This window comes from Entelurus aequoreus, linkage group LG10 (genome assembly GCF_033978785.1).
Source record: "Entelurus aequoreus isolate RoL-2023_Sb linkage group LG10, RoL_Eaeq_v1.1, whole genome shotgun sequence".
Lineage (NCBI taxonomy): Eukaryota > Metazoa > Chordata > Actinopteri > Syngnathiformes > Syngnathidae > Entelurus > Entelurus aequoreus.
The window spans coordinates 50,523,339-50,532,534 of NC_084740.1; the positions used below are offsets into that span (position 1 = coordinate 50,523,339).

General features: G+C 41.8%; 1 protein-coding gene across 5 annotated transcripts in view; it reads left to right on the top strand.

The window, feature by feature from the left end:
- The first annotated feature begins 356 nt into the window (after positions 1-356).
- dennd4a (DENN/MADD domain containing 4A) overlaps positions 357-9,196 on the top strand; it is an 89,672-nt gene continuing 80,832 nt past the window's right edge. For 2 of the 5 annotated variants that reach the window (XM_062061108.1, XM_062061112.1), the window contains exon 1: positions 357-605. The gene's annotated coding sequence lies outside the window, so the exon portion shown is untranslated. The other 3 variants (XM_062061110.1, XM_062061109.1, XM_062061111.1) reach the window with 3 other exon arrangements.

Genomic DNA, 9,196 nt, shown 5'->3' on the forward strand with positions numbered 1-9,196 from the left:
GTACAGTTGCCTTTTTTTTAAGAAGAAATTATTTTTAAGAAATAATAATAAACAAAACTTGTTTTGTTTATTATTATTTCTTAAAAATAATGTGTGTGTGTGTGTAAAGCCATAGGCTCACACAAGTTCCGTAAATAATTCAAATTTGGAACACCGCATCATAGTTTTCACAGCTTTTTGGTTGTTAGAGATAGAAAGCGTTTTAAAGTAAATTTCTAATTATTTTTTAAAGGCACAAAAAAACCGGTCGGGTATTGAGAAACTATACATTTATGAATATAAAACTTAGCCAATAGTGTAATGTAATAAAATTCATCATTTGGACTCCTCTCTCGCCCCTTGCGTGTCAGCAACGTCACTCGTGACGTCACTGTGGTTTGTAAGAAGTCACGTGACCCTAGCAGGTCTGGATAAAACCCGCTGCTCGGGAATACGCCGCGGCGTCCACAAACCACACCGTGACGTGTTTTGTCCTTATTTTCTCATCATTTGTGTCGGGAAGAGAAGGATACATCTGAACGTGCATCGCGTGTCGTCGCCAGACATCACGGCGAAGGATTATCATCATCACGTCACGTCGTGTCATCGCTCGTTCTGAGACGTGAGTGAGTACATTCACATGTACGTTGACGTTACAAGCTGTCAAACGGCTATTTGATGCTTTTACAACGACATAAAAACACCAACGGCTGAAAGGTTATAACCTTTATTTCGTGCTATGACCGTTGAGTTGTTCGCCGATAGCTGTTTACTAGTGCTGTTTCCTACCTTGTTTACTAGTGCTGTTTCCTACCTTGTTTACTAGTGCTGTTTACTAGTGCTGTTTCCTACCTTGTTTACTAGTGCTGTTTCCTACCTTGTTTACTAGTGCTGTTTACTAGTGCTGTTTACTACATTGTTTACTAGTGCTGTTTCTTACCTTGTTTACTAGTGCTGTTTCCTACCTTGTTTACTAGTGCTGTTTACTAGTGCTGTTTCCTACCTTGTTTACTAGTGCTGTTTACTAGTGTTGTTTACTAGTGCTGTTTCCTACCTTGTTTACTAGTGCAGCACTAGTAAACAAGGTAGGAAACAGCACAAGTTTCCTACCTTGTTTACTAGTGCTGTTTACTAGTGCTGTTTCCTAACGTTGTTTACTAGTGCTGTTTCCTACCTTGTTTACTAGTGCTGTTTCCTAACGTTGTTTACTAGTGCTGTTTCCTACCTTGTTTACTAGTGCTGTTTCCTACCTTGTTTACTAGTGCTGTTTACTAGTGCTGTTTCCTACCTTGTTTACTCATGCTTTTTCCTAACGTTGTTTACTAGTGCTGTTTCCTACCTTGTTTACTAGTGCTGTTTACTAGTGCTGTTTACTAGTGCTACTAGTGCTGTTTACTAGTGCTGTTTCATAACGTTGTTTACTAGTGCTGTTTCCTACCTTGTTTACTAGTGCTGTTTCCTACCTTGTTTACTAGTGCTGTTTACTAGTGCTGTTTCCTACCTTGTTTACTAGTGCTGTTTACTAGTGCTGTTTCCTACCTTGTTTACTAGTGCAGCACTAGTAAACAAGGTAGGAAACAGCACTACTGGTGCGGTTTCCTACCTTGTTTACTCGTGCTGTTTCCTACCTTGTTTACTAGTGCTGCACTAGTAAACAAGGTAGGAAACAGCACTAGTAAACAACGTTAGGAAACAGCACTAGTAAACAAGGCAGTGCTGTTTCCTAACGTTGTTTACTAGTGCTGTTTCCTACCTTGTTTACTAGTGCTGTTTACTAGTGCTCTTTCCTACCTTGTTTACTAGTGCAGCACAAGTAAACAAGGTAGGAAACAGCACTAGTAAACAAGGTAGGAAACAGCACTAGTAAACAGCACTAGTAAACAAGGTAGAAAACAGCACTAGTAAACAAGGTAGGAAACAGCACTAGTAAACAACGTTAGGAAACAGACCTAGTAAACAGCACTAGTAAACAAGGTAGGAAACAGCACTAGTAAACAAGGTAGGAAACAGCACTAGTAAACAGCACTAGGAAACAGCACTAGTAAACAAGGTAGAAAACAGCACTAGTAAACAGCACTAGTAAACAAGGTAGGAAACAGCACTAGCTGTTTCCTACCTTGTATACTAGTGCTGTTTCCTACCTTGTTTACTAGTGCTGTTTACTAGTGCTGTTCCCTAACGTTGTTTACTAGTGCTGTTTCCTACCTTGTTTACTAGTGCTGCACTAGTAAACAAGGTAGGAAACAGCACTAGTAAACAACGTTAGGAAACAGCACTAGTAAACAAGGTAGGAAACAGCACTAGTGCTGTTTCCTAACGTTGTTTACTAGTGCTGTTTCCTACCTTGTTTACTAAACAAGGTAGGAAACAGCACTAGTAAACAACGTTAGGAAACAGCAATGTTTCCTACCTTGTTTACTAGTGCTGTTTACCAGTGCTGTTTCCTAACGTTGTTTACTAGTGCTGTTTCCTAACATTGTTTACTAGTGCTGCTTCATCCATCCATCCATCTTCCTCCGCTTATCCGAGGTCGGGTCGCGGGGGCAGCAGCCTAAGCAGAGAAACCCAGACTTCCCTCTCCCCAGCCACTTTGTCCAGCTCTTCCCGGGGGATCCCGAGGCGTTCCCAGGCCAGCCGGGAGACATAGTCTTCCCAAGGTGTCCTGGGTCTTCCCCGTGGCCTCCTACCAGTCGGACGTGCCCTAAACACCTCCCTAGGGAGGCATTCGGGTGGCATCCTGACCAGATGCCCGAACCACCTCATCTGGCAACTCTTGATGTGGAGGAGCAGTGGCTTTACTTTGAGCTCCTCCCGGATGACAGAGCTTCTCACCCTATCTCTAAGGGAGAGACCCGCCACCCGGCGGAGGAAACTCATTTCGGCCGCTTGTACCCGTGATCTTGTCCTTTCGGTCATGACCCAAAGCTCATGACCATAGGTGAGGATAGGAACGTAGATCGACCGGTAAATTGAGAGCTTTGCCTTCCGGCTCAGCTTCTTCTTCACCACAACGGATCAATACAGCGTCCACATTACTGAAGACGCCGCACCGATCCGCCTGTCGATCTCACGATCCACTCTTCCCTCACTCGTGAACAAGACTTCCAGGTACTTGAATTCCTCCACTTGGGGCAGGGTCTCCTCCCCAACCCGGAGATGGCACTCCACCCTTTTCCGGGTGAGAACCATGGACTCGGACTTGGAGGTGCTGATTCTCATCCCAGTCACTTCACACTCAGCTGCTTCCTAACGTTGTTTACTAGTGCTGCTTCCTAACGTTGTTTACTAGTGCTGCTTCCTAACGTTGTTTACTAGTGCTGCTTCCTAACGTTGTTTACTAGTGCTGCTTCCTAACGTTGTTTACTAGTGCTGCTTCCTAACGTTGTTTACTAGTGCTCCATTGGTCATGATGGAGTCATGAGAGTTCAACATGCTGCATAAGATGGATCCTCTATGTAGTGTTCCAGCATGTTAGTGTGCAGTCAGGGTTACACGCATGGAATGCAAATGGCTGATGATGATGATGATGATGATGATGATGATGATGATGATGATGATGATGGTTGTGTTGGTAGTTTTAAGAGAAGGACAGATGCAGAATGAAATCAAAGTGGTGTTTCCCCTCTCATCCTCCTCCATCCTCCCCGGCTGGCCTGCTGCCATCAGGCCTAATCCCACACTGGTCACAACACTGCCGATGCCGAGATCTTGGGCTTCCATAGCTTCACTATATTGTTGAAGAACCACACATGAGGACAATATATGTACAAACCCCGTTTCCATATGAGTTGGGAAATTGTGTTAGATGTAAATATAAACGGAATACAATGATTTGCAAATCATTTTCAACCCATATTCAGTTGAATATGCTACAAAGACAACATATTTGATGTTCAGACTGATAAACATTTTTTTTTTTTTGCAAATAATCATTAACTTTAGAATTTGATGCCAGCAACACGTGACAAAGAAGTTGGGAAAGGTGGCAATAAATACTGATAAAGTTGAGGAATGCTCATCAAACACTTATTTGGAACATCCCACAAGTGTGCAGGCTAATTGGGAACAGGTGGGTGCCATGATTGGGTATAAAAACAGCTTCCCAAAAAATGCTCAGTCTTTCACAAGAAAGGATGGGGCGAGGTACACCCCTTTGTCCACAACTGCGTGAGCAAATAGTCAAACAGTTTAAGAACAACGTTTCTCAAAGTGCAATTGCAAGAAATTTAGGGATTTCAACATCTACGGTCCATAATATCATCAAAAGGTTCAGAGAATCTGGAGAAATCACTCCACGTAAGCGGCATGGCCGGAAACCAACATTGAATGACCGTGACCTTCGATCCCTCAGACGGCACTGTATCAAAAACCGACATCTATCTCTAAAATTTGAATGACAATAAAAATGAAGTCTAAGTCTATGTCTAAGTCTAAAGGATATCACCACACTTCAGAAAAACACTGTCACTAAATACAGTTGGTCGCTACATCTGTAAGTGCAAGTTAAAGCTCTATGCAAAGCGAAAGCCATTTATCAACAACACCCAGAAACGCCGCCGGCTTCTCTGGGCCTGAGATCATCTAAGATGGACTCATGCAAAGTGGAAAAGTGTTCTGTGGTCTGACAAGTCCACATTTAAAAAATTTTTTGGAAATATTCGACATAGTGTCATCCGGACCAAAGAGGAAGCGAACCATCCAGACTGTTATCGACGCAAAGTTCAAAAGCCAGCATCTGTGACGGTATGGGGGTGTATTAGTGCCCAAGGCATGGGTAACTTACACATCTGTGAAGGCACCATTAATGCTGAAATGTACATACAGGTTTTGGAACAACATATGCTGCCATCTAAGCGCCGTCTTTTTCATGGACGCCCCTGCTTATTCCAGCAAGACAATGCCAAGTCACATTCAGCACGTGTTACAACAGCGCGGCTTTGTAAGAAAAGAGTGCGGGTACTTTCCTGGCCCGCCTGCAGTCCAGACCTGTCCCCCATTGAAAATGTGTGGCGCATTATGAAGCGTAAAATACGACAGCGGAGACCCCGGACTGTTGAACGACTGAAGCTCTACATAAAACAAGAATGGGAAACAATTCCACTTTCAAAGCTTCATCAATTAGTTTCCTCAGTTCCCAATCGTTTATTGTGTTGTTAAAAGAAAAAGTGATGTAACACAGTGGTGAACATACCCTTTCCCAACTACTTTGGCACAGGTTGCAGCCATGAAATTCTAAGTTTATTATTATTATGAGTTTGAACATCAAATATCTTGTCTTTGTAGTGCATTCAATTGAATATGGGTTGAAAAGGATTTGCAAATCATTATATTCCGTTTATATTTACATCTAACACAATTTCCCAACTCATATGGAAGCAGGGTTTGTAGTACTGAAAGCCGTCTAATATGGCAATTTAAAATAAATATTTCAATATAGTGTGCACATTCAGACTGGGGGGAATATAGCTGTTCAATAAAGAGATGTATAGATATAGGTAATAATCCATCCATCCATTTTTTATAGTGCTTATCTTCACTCGGATCACAGGTATGCTGTAGCCATATTCAGCTGACCATGACACCCTAGACCAGTGGTTCTTAACCTTGTTGGAGGTACCGAACCCCACCAGTTTCATCTGCGCATTCACTGAACCCTTCTTTAGTGAAAAATAAAATGTTTTTTTAATTCAAGACAAAGTTATATGGTTTTTTTACTCGTGCACAAAATTAACCGTGCATGAACATTACCTCGTTCAACGAACAAAACCAACACAGTGCATGAACTCACAACAAATTACACACCTGCAAATCAGTGTGACTTTGGCTGTTGCCGTATCCATAATCATCATCATTGGCGGTCACTCGAACAAGAATGACGATCCTCCTGGTAGGGGTGTTTTCCTTTATGGAGGATGCCTGTGCATGACTTTGTTTTACGTGGTGAGACTGGTGCACAGACAGTCACCACACGATCCTTGACAGAATCGGGTCAGGGTCCAGTGGCATGGAGTCCAAGACGTTGAGGTCTTCACTATATCCCTGGCTAGGGGGCAGTCAGGTACTAGGCATTTGCCAAGGGCCACCTGGGGTAACAGTATTAAAGGGGTTAACCTCCTAGTGCCCCAAGACCCCATAGAGGAGCCTCCACTTTAACGTCATGCCCAGGACGTATCCATAATACGCCAATAGGGAGAACTTTTTAATTACATGATGAGTCTGGTGTGTGACCTACGCGACAGAGGCTCTGCCGAACCCCTGAGGCCTACTCACCGAACCCCTAGGGTTCGATCGAACCCAGGTTAAGAACCACTGCCCTAGACCATACTTGCCAACCCTCCCGATTTTCCCGGGAGACTCCCGAATTTCTCCCGAATTCCACCCAGACAACAATATTGGGGGCGTGCCCTAAAGGCACTGCCTTTAGCGTCCTCTACAACCTGTCGTCACATCCGCTTTTACTCCATACAAACAGCGTGCCGGCCCAGTCACATTATATGCGGCTTTTACACACACACATAAGTGAATGCAACACATACTTGGTCAACAGCCATACAGGTCACACTGAGGGTGGCCGTATAAACAAGTTTAACACTTACAAATATGTGCCACACTGTGAACCCACATCAAACAAGAATGACAAACCCATTTCGGGAGAACATCCGCAACGTAACACAACATAAACACAACAGAACAAATACCCAGAACCCCTTACAGCACTAACTCTTCCGGGACGCTACAATATACACCCCCGCTACCACCAAACCCCGCCCACCTCAACCCCGCTCCCCCACCTCAACCCCCCCACCAATCTCCTGAATTCGAAGGTCTCAAGGTTGGCAAGTATGCCCTAGACCGGGGGGCTCTCTTTAGCGCCGCTCTATCGGCTCCTTTTAGAGAAGTGTGAAAATGGAAAAAGATTAAGAACCATGACAAAAAACCTTCCTAATTGTTCGAAATCCCACTGTTTATGTCATACATGCTCCACTGATGAGAGTATTTGGCAAGCGCCATTTTGTCCTACATATTTCCGCGATCCTTGAACTCATCGTAGTTTGTTTACAGGTACAACTTTCTCCGATGCTTCCACAGAAATATGGGTTTTATGCCACTCTTTCTTAGTCTCATTTTGTCCACCAAATATTTTATGCTGTGCGTGAATGCATAAAGGTGACCTTTGTTGATTTTATTGACATACTGGAGTGCTTATCAGGCATATTTGGTCAATTCATGACTGCGAGCTAAACGATGCTAACATGATATTTAGGCTAGCTGTAATGTACATATTGCATCATTATGCCTCGTTTGTAGGTATATTTAATTTCCTTTACTTATGTCCTCTGTGTATTTGATTTATATTTGCATTTCTCATGACACATTAACTATTTAATATTGGCTGTATTCCTCATAGTTGTTTGTGTGCAACGACACGACACAGGACTCAAATGAGCACGACGGGGAAAGAACACAAAGAGAGAGAGAGCGAGAGAGAGAGAGCATATAGCTTGATATGATGGCTTACTGTACGGGAACAGGTAGCTACGTTCTAGCCCGGAATGCAGGTTTGCACTGGCTTAATCCACAAGCTTCTGGCAAGCTTCTGGTTGAATTTTTGACCACTCCCCTTGACAAAATTGGTGCAGTTCAGCTAAATTTGTTTGTTTTCTGACATTAACTTGTTTCTTCAGCATTGTCTACATCAGGGGTCACCAACCTTTTTGAAACCAAGGGCTACTTCTTGGGTACTGATTAATGCGAAGGGCTACCAGTTAGATACACACTTAAATACATTGCCAGAAGTAGCCAATTTGCTCAATTTACCTTTATCTCTGTTATTATTAATAATTAATGATATTTATCTTTGTGGAAACACTGATCATCTTAATGATTTCTCACAATAAATATATATAGAAACAGATAAATATCAATATGCAACACTTTATTTTTATATTTTCTCTAAGTGCACATTTTTCAAATTGAACATTTTCAAATGATCACTTCTAAGACAGTCTTGTGAAATCACAATATCCCATTTTAACTAGCTAGCCACTAACATTTTTTAACAAATCATGAATTACTTTGCACCATGTTTGTACAAATAATAACTCATGTGAAATACAAAAGTAAACTCTCAAATTTTAAAATCATGTCACACTTTGAACTGGACACCAAATCTGTTATCTGTTTCTTTGTCAGTTAGGGGGAAGCCTGGCATTGCATGCTGTTAACTAGTGTGTTGTACTCTGGTGTGTAACTTGACACTGCAACTCTGAGTGAGTCTTGCAGATGTGCATCAGTGAGGCGTGTTCTGTGTTTGTTCTTGATGAAGTTCATGTCAGAAAAGGCTGATTCACAAAGATAAGATTTTTCCTCATTGTTTGCGGAACCTTCTTAATCTTTTGGACATATTTTCACAGCAATCTGGCCTTAAGCTTAATTATGATAAATGTAAAATGTTAAGGATCGGAAATCTAAAGGGAACGTCCTTTCGAATGGAATGCAAAGTGCCTGTTTTGTGGACAGATGGACCAGTTAACATACTTGGTGTTGTTGTCCCAGAAAATCTGGAAGATCTAGGCTCAGTAAATTATGATAATCGACTAAGAAAGCTGGACAAAATTATGCAATTATGGAAAGGGAAATCCCTAACCTTGTATGGTAAAATGTCTATTGCCAACTCGTTAATTATTCCTCAATTTATTTATTTGTTTTTGTCATTACCAGCTCCATCACAAAACTTTTTTAAGATTTATGAGCGGAGGGTCTTCGATTTTGTCTGGAACGGCAAACCAGAAAAGATTAAAAGAAAGGTTTTGTACAAAGAGTATGAATATGGGGGCCTGAAACTTCTCAACCTTGAAGCTATGTGTCTGTCTTTAAAAGCATCAATTGTTCTAAAGATGTATTTAAACATTGAGTGGTACACAAATGTCCTGTTGGACAAAAAACATGTACTGTATCAAAAGAAATTGTATCCTTTTTTACAAGTGATCCCCTCCCAGAGAGTCTGCTGGGAAACATGGCGGGGTTCATAAAGGAAACAATCCACTCATAGTGGTGTTTTCAATTTTATGTGCCAGAAAAAAGAGACGATATTTTGCAGCAGTTAATATGGATGAACTCTAATATTGTAATAGATGGAAAGCCTTTCTTTTGGAAAAATATGTTTGAAAGAGGAATCATTTTTGTCAATGATATTATCAATGAGAATGGTAAAATG